General features: G+C 42.5%; 1 protein-coding gene across 5 annotated transcripts in view; it reads right to left on the reverse strand.

Moving 5' to 3' along the window:
- Window positions 1–14,531, reverse strand: part of Hipk3 (homeodomain interacting protein kinase 3) — a 66,804-nt gene extending 52,273 nt beyond the window's left edge. For 4 of the 5 annotated variants that reach the window (XM_052183120.1, XM_052183118.1, XM_052183119.1 and 1 more), the window contains exon 1: window positions 13,996–14,531. The gene's annotated coding sequence lies outside the window, so the exon portion shown is untranslated. Of the gene's footprint in view, window positions 1–13,273; window positions 13,704–13,995 lie in introns of those variants that run through there. The other variant, XM_052183117.1, reaches the window with a different exon arrangement.
- Window positions 14,532–17,775: the final 3,244 nt, after the last annotated feature.

The raw sequence follows: 17,775 nt of genomic DNA on the forward strand, positions 1-17,775 counted from the left end.
AAGCAAAAAAAAAAAAAAAAAAAAAAAAATTCCAACCTCACTGACAATAAAACCTACAGTCAGATGCCATTGTGTACCCATCAAGACTGACAAAAACCAGAACTGTATCTAAAGAGAACAAATATATCTAAAAATCAAAAGTTGCAGTCGCTTTAGACAGCAAAACCAAAGACAAGCACAGGCCACAAAGCAGCAGTTCCCCAGGCCCATCCCCCACCTCGACAGATACTCACCAGCAAGTTTACAGAAACAGGTAAAATAGTGTTCTCTTCACTACTGTACACAGCCATGAATTCTGAAATAATCTGGCATGTGACTGGGTATCACAGTTTACTTATAAAATACTAAGTATACAACATAAATACAGCTCTCAGAGTTGAGGGTTTTAGCCCAGTGCTCAGGGTGTTTGCCTAGGAAGTGCAAGGCCCTACATATGGTACCCAACACTAGAGAGAAAATTACCACATTTTGGGGTACCACATACACACACAAATCCCTAAAAATTAACATATAACTGGTTTTAAAATGCATGCCAATTTCAAGTGTTAAAAATGGAGAATGTCCATATAATACTAAAGAATAGAATGAACTAAAATCAATGACGATGTTACACATCATGCATCATTTACTATAATGTATACTTAGAGACAAAGCTAACATCCTCCAGCTCCAAAAGAGCTGGGTGCAGAACACTAAGGAGAACTTTCTATTAGATGTCTGAGTCCCTAATACAAAATGGCATGGCTCCGGAGCTGGAGAGACTGCTCTTGCTAGAGACTGCTCTTGCCCAGTTCAGTTCCCAGAACCCACATGGAAGCAAGCTCACAACCTCTGTACTCAAATTCTGGAAGATCTGATGACCTCTTCAGGACTCCATGGGAACTGCTCCCATGCTGTGCACATACATACACTCAGACACACAAATGCATTTAAAACATGCATTTAAATCCCTTTTAAAGGGGAAGAATGAATGTTAGTATCCTAGGATCCAAAATGATAGAGGCAGGAATTCTGTAATATTCTTGTAACTAAGCATTACTTCTGTCCAGGTGGTTCACTGTGACTGAACTGTAAAGTACATAAAACCCCCAGGGGCAGGTCAAACCCCTGGGATCACTAGCCAGCCTTTGTTGATTCTGCTTTCTGAATCAGTCTCCAATGTGCAGCCCAAGCTGGACTCAAATTCCTAATCTACCTGATAGCCTACTAAGTGCTGCATTAAACACTACCATGCCAGTCTCGATGGCCTATTTTGGATTTAAAAAAATAATAAAATTAAATGTATTCATAAGTAGTAGGTATAATTCTTTATTTAAAAGTAAAGCGCATTTACTATCTTAGAGCTTTTGACTAGCGTGTTACTGACTAATCAGCAGACTACAAGCAGGATTGCATTATGTGAGCCAACAAATGTTTTACAAGATAAAAAGCCTTTTCTTCTTTCCCCTCTTTTCAAACCTCTGGTGAATGCATTTGAAGTCTCGAACTTGCTAGCAAACCAATAAGCTACACTCCTAGGATGTTATTTTTCACTTTGAAACAGGGTGTCATCCAAGAAGGCCTTGAATCTGCTCTCCTGTAGCAAAAGCAAGGCCTTAAATTTGTGATCCTCCTGCCTCTGCCTCCCAAGCAGCCAGGATGGCATGACTGTAACATGAGACCTGACATTTCTTTCTTAAAAAGCCTGTACAAGACACTGGAAGTAGAACTTGTTGGAGAGTGGAACTGCACAGCCTGGAACGTTCTAACAAATGCAGTGCTGGGCCAGTTTACCACTGTTCCTTTACCCTGTGTCTTCTCTCAAACAGAAGGCAAGACACACTAGACAATGAATGAGCCGCTGGTGTGAACAGGCCATTTCACCTTCATCATTAATTGTCCCAACTTAAATACCTGCACCATCCCATGTGTACTTGACTACTACTTTATCCAGTAAGTTACACTGAGCCACTTCACACAAATACTTACACAGAATTGAGTGCACATATAAGGCTTCATAAGCAAAGCCTATTATCTGAAGTGCCTATAAAACATTGTATTTGGAAATACTGAAGTCTTGGGTATTTTCCAGCAGTATTGTGAAGAAGGCATCTAGAGAATGTGTTGACTATACACAATCTCAGTGTTAAATAACAAGCCTGATCTGACTTAGCAAAACACTCCAACTTTTGGAACAGAAAATGACCTGCTGGACATTCCAAAGGTGCTAGAAATCACTCTACCAGTCCAAATCAGTCTAAAAAGGGGATCACCCCTACTAGGACAGTAATTTCCGACATTTCTCTTAAGATATGTAAGATAAACATCAGAAGTAGAAATACTGATTGGCTGAAGAAAAGGTTTAACTAGTACTTTCTTGAAGTAAGCTTAAAATTAAAAAATCACAATTTAAAGTGGGCAGTGGTAGTACATGCTTTTAATCCCAGCACTTGGGAGGCAGAGGCAGGCAGATTTCTGAGTTCGAGACCGGCCTGGTCTACAAAGTGAGTTTCAGGACAGCCAGGGATACAGAGAAACCCTGTCTCAAATAAATAAATAAATAAATAAATAAATAAATAAATAAATAAATAAATAAAAATTTAGTTCATAAAGCTGGGCAGAGTGGCACACACCTTCAAACCCAGCACTGAAGAGATGGCTGTAGGTGTTTCTCTGTGAATTTGAGGCCAGCCTGGTCTACATAGTGAGATCCAGAACAGAAAAAGCTAAGTAGAGGGACCAAGTCCCAACGGGAAAAAAAATCAGTTCACCGAGCTTCAGTCCAAAGCTTCATTACTTTCATTAATATCTACCAAACTGCTATACACTCTTATACTAAAATGCATCTACTATAGTTCATATATATATATTAAAATTAAAACTAACTAAAATGTAACTCAAAGGGTGAAAAGATTTCAAAATAATACCAACAACACAACAGAAAGACTGATACAAAAGAACTGGTCAAACGATTGAAGACAACCTGAGCTACAGTTTAAATGACAAGCCAACCAGGGCTAGGGTGCAATCCTGCCTTTAGAACTTTTTTTTAAAAACAAAGTAAGAATTTAAAAACTCAATTCAAAAAGTTATTTATTCACAGACAAATCTTTAAAACTATATTAAAATCACTACTAAGCCAGTATTATGACCTAGAATCAGACTTCTATAGTAGGTATATTAATGCCAAGTTTACTAGGACTGGTTTTAAACTTAAGGAGAAGCACCTGCCTTTGCCTCCAGGAGGGCCACCACCACCCCAGCTCAAGCATATTTGAAACCTGAGCCTACACATTAGAACACCTTGGTCTACATAGTGAGTTCCGGAATAGTCAGGGCTCCATGCCTGGTGACAGAGGCATGTGGATCTCTGTGAGTTCAATTAGGGGCTTCAGAGACTCTGTCTCTAGATGGATGGATGGATGGATGGATGGATGGATGGATGGATGGATGGAAGCCAAAGCTGTGAGTTCAACTCATTAAAGAAACAAACCAGAGAGCTGTGAGGATGACTCAAGACAGTGGGTTAAGTGGCCAAGCTTCAGTTTAGATCCCCACAGCCACATACAAGGCCAGGCTTAGGGGAATGTGTGTGCTTGTGTCCTCAACACTGGGAGGCAGCTAGGAAGATGAAGGGTATGGTTAGCCAAAAAATCTAGTCAATCCGTGAGTTCCATGTTCAGTAAGAAAAGAAACCCTATCTCAAAAATTAAGGGAGGACAGAAGAGCACACCTTACATCAACCTCTGCTTGATTGAGCACGCGTGCGCTCGATCAATATTTTACTATAAAACCATTAAAGCTACCTAACATTTATATTTGAAAGAGGTTAAATTTCAGTGTAGCAAAACATCTTTAATACTAAAAACATCTTTAATTACTATAAAATTATAAAACAATCAAAAAAAACTATTTTCGTAGTTGTTTTAATGTGAATTTATTCAATCAAAATTCATGTAAAACCTGGCAAACCGATTTAGTCTTCCACAGTCTTCTTACCTTTCATTCAGTTTATTAGATTATATACATGGTCCTCATCATGGCATTCTCATACATGTACATATCACGTTGTAATCATTGTCATACAATTTTACCCTCACTTATTCATCTCACCCCCACTAAGCACCTCCTTGCCCAGCTGCTCCAGTTCTCTGCCTACCTTTTGCACGTGACCCACTGCTTTCCTTAGGCTTGTTTATAAGCACAAGAGAGAGCTCGCACCGAGCACAGGCATCTTACCAGTGGCCACACAACTAACGTTTCTCCATCAACCATTAACTGCACATAAATCTCCGGGGAGCAGTAAAGCCCCATGAGTCCCTTTCTTTCCCATGAAAGGATGCTGACAGGCCCAATCCTGTAGAAGGCGTGTGAAAGTAATCTCAGCGGCTGTGAGTTCAAGAGTTCACCAGCTATGGGACTGGAGAGAAGCATGGCTCAGCAGTTAAAAAGCACAGTTCCTAGCACCTGCTTCAGACAGCTCTGAACTGCTTGGAACTCCATCTTCAGTGAATCTGATGCCCTTTTCTGCCCCCCACATACTGTGGTAGGCAAACACACATATACAGGAACAAAACTTCTTAGCTAAAAATTTCACTTTAAGTCGGCTGGTGGTGGCGCACGCCTTTAATCCCAGCACTTGGGAATCAGACGCAGGTGGATTTCTGAGTTCAAGGCCAGCCTGGTCTACAAAGTGAGTTCCAGGACAGCCAGGGATACACAGAGAAACCCTGTCTGAAAAAAACAAAAACAAAAAAAATTTCACTTTAGGGCTGGAGAGATGGCTCAGTGGTTAATAGCACTGACTGCTCTTTCAGACGTCCTGAGTTCAAATCCCAGCAACCACATGGTGGCTTACAATCATCTGTAATGAGATTTGATGGTCTCTTCCGGTGTTTCTGAAGACAGCTACAGTGTACTTATAATTAATTAATAGATAAATAAATAAATCTTTTTAAAAACATTTTTCACTTTAAAAAGAGTACAGGACAGATGGTGGTGGCACACACCTTTAATCCCAGCTCTCAGGAGGCAAAGACAGGCAGATCTCTGAATTTGAGGCCAGCCTGGTCTACAGCCAGAGCCACACAGGGAAGAAGGAGAGAACAGGAGGAGGCAATTGTGCCCATTACAGACTCTGAGATTCTTTCTACCCTTTTCTCGGCTCCCTGAGCCTTAGTGCTACTGTTTTAAATAGGGTAACAATCTACTTTATACATGCATAACTTAATGGACTGCTTTTCCCATTTGATAAAACTGTTAATGAACCTGATATTCTTTTCTTAGTATAGATACACAGAAAGGGGCATGATATTTTGAAAAGCCAACTGTACAAATTTTACTAATACAACCACCAAAACCAAAGTTTCTTCAGATTTAAGGTTTTAACAACCTGAGTTCAATCCCCAGAACTCACAAAACGGTAAAGAGAGGACAAAGCTGTCCTCTGCCCTCACACATGGGCCCTGGTATATAATGCACAGCTGTCATCTGCCGTCATACATGGGCCCTAGTATATAATGCACACTCTCCTCCAACCACCACACAAAATAAGGAAATAGTTTTGTTTGCAGGTTGGTTGGTTGGTTTTGATTTTTGAAGACAGGGTCTCACCATGAAGTCCTAGCTGGCCTGGAATGATATAGACCAGGCTGGTCTTGAACTCACAAAGATCCACCTCCCTCTGCCTCCCAAGTACTGGTTTTAAAGATTCAGGGCATTATTCCTAGCTATAATTATTTTAAAGTAGAAGAAATGATGATACTAGATGGGGAATAGAGTATCTTTGTAGAAAATCAAATATGTAAAATACTTTGACAGCTATAACATTTCATTTCTTATAGCCTAAGTCTATGAGTCAGTTACCAAAAAAAAAAAAAAAAAAAATCAATTAAAGCATACCAAAGAGACTAGAAACCCAATTATTTTGGGACTTAGAACAATTATCTAATTTTATATTTACAACTAATTTAGTACAAAAATATTGATACTAGCTCTACCAAAACTGACTAGAATTGGCACAAAAATATATGGGCAGCACAAATTAGACTTGATGGTTATTTTTTAAAGGTATGAAGTTGGCAGGAGCAGAAAAGTGGGGATGGTTCTGGGAGAACTTAAAGGAAGTTCAGTGACAAACATTATCAAAGAACATGGTATGGCCAGACCTGCCACACACCTCTAATGCCATCGGGGATGGGGGTGAAGGATGGGTGGATGACGACAAGACTTCTAAACCAACCTTCAATAGTAAGTTCCTCCAGATCAGCAGAATCAAATGATGAGGCACTGTCTCAATAAAAGTGTCAATTTCTCAAAAAAAGACTATTAACAAAGCTGGGCATGATGGAGCACAACTTTAATCCCAACACTCTGGAGACAGAGGCAGGAGAATCTATGAATTGGAAGGCAGCCTGGTCTACAGAGTGAGTTCCAGACAGGCAGGACTACACAGAGAAACTCTATGTATATATATATGTATGTGTGTGTATATATATATTAATGAAGCCAAGCATAGGGTCACAAACCTTTAATCCCAGCATTCAGAAGGCACAAGCAACTGGATCTTTGTTGGTTCTAGACCAGGTTGATCTACATAAAGAGTTCCAGAACAGCCAGGGCTACAAAGAGAAACCCTGTTCCAAAGGAAAAGAAAAAAAAAAGAGAGGAGGGGAGAGAATGGTAGGAGAGAGGAGAGGTGGGGAGGGGAGGGAAGAAAAAAAGGAAACAAAAGTAACCTGAAGGTCAGGCCAGCCTCTGATGGAAAAGGAGAGAGTGGAGATGAAGACAGCAGCCTGGCTTCTGGCTCCACAGTAGCACAGCCTGTTGTTTTCATTGCAATTTTGTCATTATGTCCCACTTAATCTCAATTAATTACACATTTAAAGCTCTCAGACTTATTTTAAATTATACTTTAGAAATAATGTCTCTTAAAAGCCACATCCAGCCTTCAATGTTATCACTCTAACTTATTAACTATTTAAACTGTAGCTATGTATCTAAAGCCATATAGTTTACCAAACCTTAAGACTCTGTCTTATTAATCAGTACATAGAGAGGCATAGAAAAATATTCTATGGCCTTCATGGAGTTGTTTTCTAAAATGGAAAATATTTTGTAATTAAGTAATTTACTGAAATGTTTCAAAGTTTACTATTGTTTATTTTAAAACTTATTTTTGTAAAAATGTAAAACAAACTCAACTATGTATGAAAGTATTAAAGAATTTGAAATTATCCAGATGTAGTAACTCATACCTGTAATATCAACACTTATGAACTAAGGCAAGAGAATTACCCTACATTCAAAGCCAGCCTGTTTATACAGTGAATTTTAGGTTAGTCTGAATTACAGATATATCCTGTCCAAAAAAAGAGGAAGAAAGAGAGAAAAGTTGTAAGTATTTTTAATGTAGTTAAGTTTTACATTTTTCTATCAAACCTTGAGATAATTTTATTGGTAATCCAAATGTAATCAATTATAACTTATAAAAATAAACTACATAAAAATAACAAGAGTAGCTGGGTGGTGGTGGTGCATGCCTTTAATCTCTGCACTCAGGATGTCGAGGCAGTTGGAGTTCAAGACCAGCCTGGTCTACAGAATTGAGTAACAGGGCAGTCAGAGCTACACAGAGAAACTCTGTCTTGAAAAACAATTAATTATTAATGAAAAGGTTGAATGACATATATTCTATAAATGTCACTTTTGTCATACCCCAGGCTGGTTTTTAAGTCAACATGTACCTGAGGATGATGTGGAACTTCTGATCCTCTAGCCTACACTGGATCAAGCTCTGAACTTCCTGAACTCTAGACAGCACTTAAACTGAGCTACATCGTCAGGCTTAATCTCATTGATGTAATGTTCATCATATAGAAACAAATTTTTCAACTAGAAAATGTTCTCCACATAAAGTTACTGAGTGGAGAGGAAATACTCATTACTAAACACAGCAATCCTTTTTTTTTAGGTTTATTTATTTATTAATTCATAATAGGTACACTGTAGCTGTCTTCAGACACACCAGAAGAGGGCGTCAGATCTCATTACAGATGGTCATGAGCCATCATGTGGGTGCTGGGATTTGAACTCAGGACCTTGGGAAGAGCAGTCGGTGAGCCATCTCTCCAGCCCAATCCTTTTTTTCAATGTGACCAAGAGTTACTCTAGAGAATCAAGTCTTCAGGGCTGGAGGGCTGGCTCAGTGGTTAAAAGTATCTGTCATTCTTGCAGAAGACCTAAGTTTCCAGGCCCACATGGCAGCTCACAAACAGGAAGATCCAACACCATCTTTTAGCCTCCACAAGCACCAAGTACGTGTGGTGCACTTACATACACACAGGCACAAGATTCATATATATAAAACAAAATAATAATTACATTTTTGAGACAAGGTCTCACTATGTAGCTCTCTGGCTGTTCTTAAACTCACTGTGTAGACCAGGTTGATCTTAAACTCACAGATAACCACTTTTAAAGCAAAATAGAATCCTGTAGGTCAGGCTACATTTGGCATTAAATGTGTGCACCATTACATATGGCCAAAAGTAAATAAATTTTTTAATTTAAAAAAAAAAACAGAATTCATCTTTAACAACGTAATCTTTTTCCAAATAAAAAAAGTTACAGCTCAAATGAGTAATATACATTCTTATTCTTCCCTATACTAAATTTCCTTTTTTAAAAAGAGCATAATCTTTTTGGTTTATTAAAGGATGGGGGAAGGGAGCATGATAACATGATCACTGGATCTTGTGGCTGAAGGAGAAAAACCACTTAAAATTGTCCCGACTGCTGCATGTTTTATGGCAAACACACGGCCATACATGTATATGCAAGAAAGCACACACACACACACACACACACACACACACACACACACACACACACACAAACCATTTTTTAAGTATAGGAGTAAAGAAAATGCCAAGTAAAAATGAATATGGAAATCTACCCATTTAAAAAATGAATACGCTTAGTCCAGTGGAGGCAAGGCAGAGGCAGGTGGATCTCTTTGAATTTGAGGCTAGCCTGGTCTTTGTAGTGAGCTCCGGGGTAGCCAGTACTGCATAGTGAGACCTCGTTGAGAAGACTGAAATGCTTAGATTGGGTCTGAGATGGAAATAGAGGGAGCAGAAGTTTGAGGTCAGCCTGGACTACAGGAGTCTGTCTCAAAGTCCTGGGAGATAGGTGGTAGGGGAAGAGACTGATTAGACTGATTCTGGAAAGAGGTCGAGTATGCTAGCACTGGTATTCCTGGAACTGAGTCAAGGCCCACCAGAGCTATACAGTAAGGCCCAGTCAAACACAAAAACAGAAGGTAGGCTGGAGAGACAGCTTAGCAACTAAAGCAGTGGCTACTCCTCCAGAGGACCCAGGTACAATTCCTAGCAACTACATGTGGCTTCCAGCCATCTGTAACTCCAGTCCCAGAGGGTGTAGTGCCCTCTCCTGGCCTCTAGGACACCAGGTACACAAGTGGTACACATAAAACAAAACAACAGAATCTACATAAATACGAACAAAACACATCTATATTAGGCTAGGGGTATAACCCAGTTATAAAGAACATGCTCAATGTGTGAGATCTTGGCCTCACTTCCAGAACAGTCAGATAAAAATAAATACATGTCTGTCTGCTTTGGGAAGTGGATTGTGTGACAGGTATCAGAAACCTGGGATTTAATTCAGTCTGAAAACACAAGATCTATAAAATTTGATATGTACTTTGACTTTACTTTTTAAGAATCTTTTAAAACAAAATAGAATCCTATAGGTCAGACTCATGCCCTTTGCCCGTCTGATTTCAGAGAAACCTGTAATCTGTGACTTTTTAAAGGGCTTACACACCTGTAGTGCCAGACAGAAGTAATAAATTTTATACTGTTTTGTATTTGTGTTGTGTTGTTATTGTTTTGGTTTTCTTGGTTTTGCTGTTTTAAATCAGCCAGGCCTGGTGGTATTACTTGGGCAGTAGAGGCAGGAAGATGAGTTACATAAGACCTTAAGTAAATCAGCTAAGAGAAACTCCACCCTAACAATATCACTATGGGCACTAGCAGCATGTTTCTGGTTCTTTTCACTTCCACATGAGTAGCTCCTAGGTCTCTGGCAACCACCCTGGTGTCTCAATACACAAGCAACTGTGTGGCCTTTGTTTTGTGTCATGTTTGGCAAACACTTATATACAACATATAATGTATATTATAATTCTTACTGTGTCTAGCTTATCGGGGTCTTACAGAATGACTAACAACATCCAGAAAAATACAATACAGCTGTATAGAAAAAGCACTCTAATATTGCTTTTGCCCAAACTACTCTTAACTACATCAAAACAACCAAAAGAAATTAACTGCTTCCTTAAGTTGACCACAAAGTACTCTGTTAAAAATTAAATAAATAAGCCAAGGTAGTAGCACCCACCTTTAATCCCAGCACTCAGGAGGCAGAGGCAGGAGGATCTCAAGTTCAAAGCTAATCTGATCTACAGAGCAAGTTCCAGGACAGCAGCACTACACAGACAAACCCTTGTCTAGAAAACCAAAAGGAATTTAAAAAACAAAAATAAAAACCTTACCATGATTCAAAACTTCTGCTCCAAATACATATTCTTCCTCATTATAACCTTTTAAAGGTACCAAGGAAGGTTATTAACTTTTAAGCAGATGGATCCAGAGCCAGTAAGGACATTTAGGATAATTCTTTTCATTTTTATATTTACATCACATGCAAACACTCCTTCCTCCTGACAAGTGTTCTGAGAAAGATCTTTTCCCAGCAAAATAATACTACATCCTAGTTAAAGTGGAGGAGAGGCAGTACCTCTAAACAAACACCAATAAAAGTCCCTCTTCAGAAGTAGCTTCCAACTTAAACATGAAACACTTAAGCCTGCACTCTGGACATTAAGAAATCAGGACAGCTGCAACCCACAAATTTTACAAAGGGAATGCTTACTTTGGCAGCAATAATAATCATGGATCAAAATTAGCCTGTGTGCTCTAATAAATAGAAGACACAGTAACAACTTGTGGAAAGTAGAGAAATTCCAGTTTTTGGAACATCCTTGACGCATTGTCCTGACATCTTTTCATATCCAAGTTCAGTTGAAGTTGCAATAGAAACAATGTTTCCACGCCTCTGAATCAACCACCAATAGCACAATTCTCATCTACCTTATCATACTGGAAGAACTGTGGCAATGAGAACTGTACTAGGAAGTTAAGTCCTCCACCTCAAAAAACAAATATAACTTCAAAAGTTAATGGAATAAGTCACTGCAACATAGATGCAAACAATTATTCCATTTAAGTGGATGTGCATGAATTACATCTGATTAACAATTCCACATTGTGAGGCTGACATTTTCTCCTTCCTCTTTTCCATATGCCTTCAGTGTTCATGCAGCAAATATTTAAAAATAAAACTTCTAGCAGGAAGGTCATTTGACAGCTACTGCCTTTTGGACTTGCAGGAAAACATGCATTCAGCACTGGCAGTAAACAACTGCCTATGTGTCAAATGGAGTACCTGCTACAGCAGCAGACCTCTAATTTGCAACCCTACTTTATGGTATCCTATGACAGATCATCCAAAAAATTAACAGAGTATAATCTTCAGCTTCTTCTCAAGCACATTTACAAGAATTATCTCATAGAAACCATCTACTTTAATGAGACTCTAAAAACCCCATGCCCAGAAGCCAATGGCTGGTTTATAAACAAGATAATGACTACTTCAATGGAAAAGGCATTATGACAAAATGCTAAGACAGTCTCACCATGTTATGATCTGCTTGCCTAATATGTATGTTTAGCTACTGTAGTCAGCAATGTCCAAATATAAATTTAAAACATATAATGGTCAGTTCTGCTCTAGACTTCAGGCTCACCTTACCTGTTTAAAACACTGATGCTAATTTATCCTCCATAATATTTTTTTTCTTTTTGCAAATATACTTCCTAGAGTGGAAAGGAGGACCTAAGAAATAAATTCTCCCTAAAAATACAATAAAATATCCAAACGCTGAAAAAGCAGACATTTCTGAGATATATGTATATAAAATCTACGATAACAAATTAAAATAATCAAAATAATTTAAGAAAAATAAACTGACACAGGTTGTTTGGTTGTTTTTTTTTTTCCTTTTGGTTTTTTCCGAGACAGGGTTTCTCTGTGTAGCCCTGGCTGTCCTGGAACTCACTCTGTAAACCAGGCTGGCCTCCAACTCAAGAAATCTGCCTGCCTCTGCCTCCCAAGTGCTGGAATCAAAGGCATAGACTTGCGCCCACCGCCCCCAGCTAAACTGACACAGGTTAAGCACTTAATTTCACAAATGTGAGCTCCCAGAACTTTATATGAATGCAGCCATAAATATACCACGAAATATTTTGTTAATTTAAAAATTAAGAATTTGGGTTGTTTGGTTAAATTCCAAGTACTGTTAAGTGACATAAAGACAGTAATTAATACAACAGAACAAATTTTAAAAGGTCAGTCATATTTTGTTTACTTAAAATACTAAGCTTAATCATGACCTGTTTAAACCTTATCATTGCTCATTGTATAAAATTAGCACTGCACTTGCAAACCTAAGCAGAATCTAGACTTATCAAACATATGGTGAGACTTGCCCAGTTTCTGAAATAGTAAATGTGGATAAACACTAAGATATTTTTCTTGGTAAACAATAACAAAAAAGACCTAGAAATGTTTTCATAACCTGATCAGAGAGAAAAAAAATTCCTTAAAATTTTTCAAGCACCAAGCAATTAAAATCTGGAAATTAAGTTAAATTATTTGAAGTTACCCCCCCCCGCCCGCTTGAGGGGCTGTAGCTTATAGAAAAAACTAAAATAGAAAACAAAAAAATAAATAAATAAAAAAACAGCAGATCTCCAAACACCTACATAGAAACGAAGACTGGTTTTCCAGCTAACTTTTCCAGCCCTGTACCAGAGAGACAACCAAAACAAAGTTGACCGTAAAACCATGAGTTTTCCCTGTAAACTGGGCCATAATCTGAAACCTTAGGGGGGTGGGGGGAACCGGCTGCTGCTACTGCTGCTGCTGCTGCTAATAGAAGCTCCTTATAAGCTGCGAACTGACAGGTGGAAAAATAAATTCGCTAGCAGGCCAGCCAGAGGTTGTGAAAACACGGTTCAAGGACCGAACATGTTGTGACTACTCTGTAAGAGGTCCAAGGTAATTTACGTACACACCCTTCAGCGCAATCCCTCAAGCACAGATAAGGCTAGGAAACAACAGGCTTCCCCCAAGATCCACATACCATTTTACAACAGCCGTCTCCCCCCAGACAGGAAAACAGACATTCTGGTCCCGAGTCCTTTCCGCTGATCTCCCCCAGCGCGAAGAGAAGAGGGCCGCCGCCGCCGTAACGAGAGAAGCCGGCAACAGCCCTGCCGCGCGGCCGCCACGCCTTCCTCCCGCCGCCGCTGGGGACGCGAAGCCGCGGATCACATTTCTCCTCCCCAACAATCACACGCACGCACGTCTCCAGAATTGACACCCTCCAAACCCGCCGCCCCGCGACGCCGGTGACAGGGCCACCAAGCCTCCGCGGCGCAGCCACGGAGCTGGGCGCTCCGGCGGCGTGCGTGCACGTTGGTGTTCGCTCCCATCAATGAAAGGAACGAGGCCTCCGTAGTGACGGCCTAGAGCCGCCGAGCCGAAACGGGGGGCCCCCGTGGGACCAAACAAAACTTCGGTTGCTGGGAAGAGCCGTTGCGCAACCTTGGCTTGGGGGAAGGCCCGGACTGCCCGGCGCGGCCAGGGCGGCTTCCCGGAGGCTGCGCCAAGCGCGCGCGGAAAGCACGCGCAGTCCCCGCGTCCGGCCGCCTCGGGCCTGGCGTGGCGCCGGCCTTCGGGAACCGCCCGGGCCGGCCGCACTGGACAACCGGGCGGAAACGGAGCGGCGACGCTCCGAGGGTTCCCTCGGCCCGGAGGCCCCGCGACGACACCGAGTTACCCGCCCTTGCCTGGCTTCCTTACCTTCCTAGAGGCCCGCGCTCTCCCCGCTTCGGGCGGCCGCAGCCCTGAGCATGTCCGGGGTGGGTCGCGGGGGCCGTGCGGGGACCCGGAGCCAAGCGCTTCAGCAGGCGGCGCCACCCAGCCGGGGCTCAGCCCCTCTCGGCGGCCGCTGCCATCTTGTCCTGGCGGCTGAGAGGAAACGGCGAAACACCCTCCCCCGACCGCTGCTGCTGCTGCTTCTCTGGCTGCCGATCGCCGGGCCCGTCTCCCTCATCTTCCTTCCCGGGGACCAGGGGTGGGGACGGCTCGACTGGGGAGAGGGGCAGTGACAAGCCGGCGGGCCACCGGGGCCTACGGGCAGCAAGGGATGCAGGGCCCGCGGTGGTGAGGGCCCATTTCCCCAGCCCCTGAGCAGAGACAAGGACGAGGGCTGCTTGCGAGGCCGCGACGCCAGGGGCCTGCGGCTCGGACTCCTCAGGGCGCCGCGCTGCCGGCAGTCGTCACCCAGGCAGCTGCCGTGGGCCGCCCCGATCTCGGGCCCCTCCTCCGCGCCCGCCGGCCTCGGCCGCCGCCTCCGCAGCGCCACCGCCCGCTCGGCCGCTCTGCGCGCCGAGCCCCGGCGGCCCCGCTCGGGTAGGGCCGCGGCGCCTCCGAGAAGCCCCTCCCCGGGGTCCGCCCGCAGCCGCGCCCTTGACGCTCGCAGCTCGCCAGGCAGCCCGCGCGGATCCAACCCTGAGCTCTCACGCCATCCCTCCAGCAGGAACCGCTTCCGTCAGCCCTCCTCTGCGGTTCTGAGCCTGTCTCCGGGCCTAAAAAATACAATTTAAGGGACGATCCTAATACCCAAAGGGGTTCAGATGCGGAAGCAGGATTCCACAGGCCTTTCCTAATTCCCTTCCCACCCCTTTAGAATCTGTTTCTTGGCATCTTAGGAGTCTAAAAACACAGAAAGAGAAAATGTTTAACCAAATGAATAATCTCGGCCTAAAATAGGTCCTTCTCGCTCCCCCATTCCAAAACAGCAGGAGACTTGTCACACCATGTCAAAGAATGAGAGAAGAACTCTCTTGGAAGTTTTCCAAGTGCACCACCACAGCGTTGGGAAGCTGCCCACCTCTACGTTGATAATTCTCCATCGAGTTAGTTCCACACCCAAGCTAGTTTCTTCGCTCCTGGAAACTAGGAAATCGACAGAATGGTCCATTTCCATCCACGTAACCATAGAACCATGGAATTTGAGATGAAAGAATCTTACTGATGCATAGTCCAAACTCTTATGCTAAGACAAGGGTTTAGACAAGTTTCGATGACGTGAGCGAGGTTATAGAGCAAAGCCTTAGTCTCCACCCCTGTCCCCTCCTCCTATTTCTCCAGAAAGCAACTATCTCCGAAGCAACCCATCATTCAGTAAACCTATTTTGCCACCTCTTTCGTCTGAGTTCTAAACTAATGTTTAACGTTTCGGCAACGCAGGCACTCTATAATGGAAAGGTCCTTTGCTTTCTTCATGTCTTTACTAGAAGGACTGAATTTGCTGGTGTATTTCTCCATACATATTTTCTGTTGCAGCAGCTGGGACTAAAGGGAGGGTCAACTTGCTGGATAGACAGTAGTCCTTAACCTATTGCCTTTCAAACTAGAAGAGGACTGTGTAGAATGTTTTTAAAAGGGAAAAGGGGAGCCGGGCATGGTGGTGCACGCCTGTATTCCCAGCACTCTGGGAGGCATAGGCAGGTGGATTTCTGAGTTCGAGGCCAGCACGGTCTACAGAGTGAGTTCCAGGACAGCCAGGGCTACACAGAGAAACCCTGTCTCGAACCTCCCCCCCCCAAAAAAAAACAAAAACAAAGGGAAAGGGGAATTCCTCGAGGCCACTGATAATCTTTTTTCCAGTGTCGGGTGTTTTCTTCAAGACGGATACTCAGTAAAGACTAAAGTAGAAAACCAATGACTGGTTTTTAGAAAAGGTCTATGCATGAAATGGGCACGGTGAGACATGCCTATAATGCCAGCGCTGGAAGACGAAGAAACCGAGAGGGGCTCAAGTTAGCCTCTACATACAAAAAGAAGGCAAAGTCGGAGCCATTCTTTATTCTTTAACATTTACATTGGATTTCCTTTAAGGCATTAATCTAAAAACCAAACAAAACTTACTGCTAAAAAAAAGAAAGAAAAAGAAAGAAATCTAAGTAATAGAGAATTCTCTCAGAGAACTCTCTCCACTAGAATTAACTTTTCCCAACTTTTGCAAGCACATCTCTAACCTCTGAATGGAAGACTTTCCTTGTTTTGCCACATTTATGAAGAGGTTCCTGGAGGGTGGGGGTTTCTTTCCTTTTTGCTGAGTAATTCACCCCATACCCCTTACTATGAACTCCAGGAAGGATTTGTCACCTTTCTTTTAACCCTTGCCTTGCCAGTGACTAAATATAGAACCTAACTTAAAACTTCCCAGTAGAGCTTGCTAAATAAATCCCCTCCTCAGTAAGCCTATTGTATCCTAACCTAATTCACTTCATCTCTTCCCCTCAAATCCATCCTGAACTGGACCATACAGATGATTTTCAAAACCATGAAGTGGTCTTTTGTCAAGTTCATATTTTTAAAAGAAGGATGGTTCTAAACAGAGTGTAGTGGCTCACTCCTGTATCCTAGCACCCCAGAACCTGAGCCAGGAGTATCTTGCAGAGTCCAAGACCATGGGCTTCATAGTGAATGCCAAGCCATCTCAGATTACAGACTGACTTCCTACTGGAGTGAGCAAAGACTAATTATCCTCTCATAGTTCCAAGTAATTTTAAACACAGGCTACTTCTAACAGAGACCTAGGCCTGTGATCTCAACAACTCAGGAGCCTGCGGCAGGAAGACCTCTAGTTCAAAACAGTCTGGGCTACACAGTAAATTCAAAGCCCACAATCTCGTGAGGCCCTGTCTCAAAAAGTTTTCCAGATCCAGGGAGTCCTAAAATTAAGGGTTTAAATTCAATCCCCTGCAGCCACACAAAAAGTTAACTCCAGTAAGCCCAGAGATGGGAAAGAGGAGGACCCCTGGGACCTTTGGCTAGCCTGCCTAGTCCAATTAGTGAGTCCCAGACTCACAAAGGAGAGCTCACTGAAGACTGTCAATGGACAAGGTAGAAAGCCATTGAGCTGGGTGGGCTCAGAACTTTATTCCAGGGCAAAGGAAGTCAGTGAAGAAGGGCTTATTTAAGCCGGGCAGTGGTGGCGCACACCTTTAATCCCAGCACTTGGGAGGCAGAGGCAGGCGGATTTCTGAGTTCGAGGGCAGCCTGGTCTACAGAGTGAGTTCCAGAACAGCCAGGGCTACACAGAGAAACCCTGTCTCAGAAAACCAAAAAGAAAGGAGAAGGAGGAGGAAGAGGAGAAGTGCTTATTAAGTGTGATCAAAGAAGTTGCAACAATCTTTGGATTCAGTGGAATGCATTTGTTTTTCTTTCTACTTATTCAAATTTTTCTTCTAATAGCAGCCAGTCTCTGTGATTCTAAAAAACCAAAGTCACATTGGCCTAAACCAGTGCTCTAAGTCCCCGCACAGGACTGGAGCACCAGACGCGCTATGGTGAGTGTTGTCCTTCCAGTCATTTCTTCCTTGGGGTCCAAGCTTCCCTCCAAGTACTCCCTCACTTTTTCTTTTTTTTTTTTTTTTTTTTTGTTTTTTTGTTTTGTTTTGTTTTGTTTTGTTTTGTTGTTTTGTTTTAGGAGGTTGGGGGTTAGAGACAGGTCTCTCTGTGTAGCCCTGGCTGTCCTGGAACTCAACCCACCCCACCTCACCCACTCCC

This window comes from Apodemus sylvaticus, chromosome 5 (genome assembly GCF_947179515.1).
Source record: "Apodemus sylvaticus chromosome 5, mApoSyl1.1, whole genome shotgun sequence".
Lineage (NCBI taxonomy): Eukaryota > Metazoa > Chordata > Mammalia > Rodentia > Muridae > Apodemus > Apodemus sylvaticus.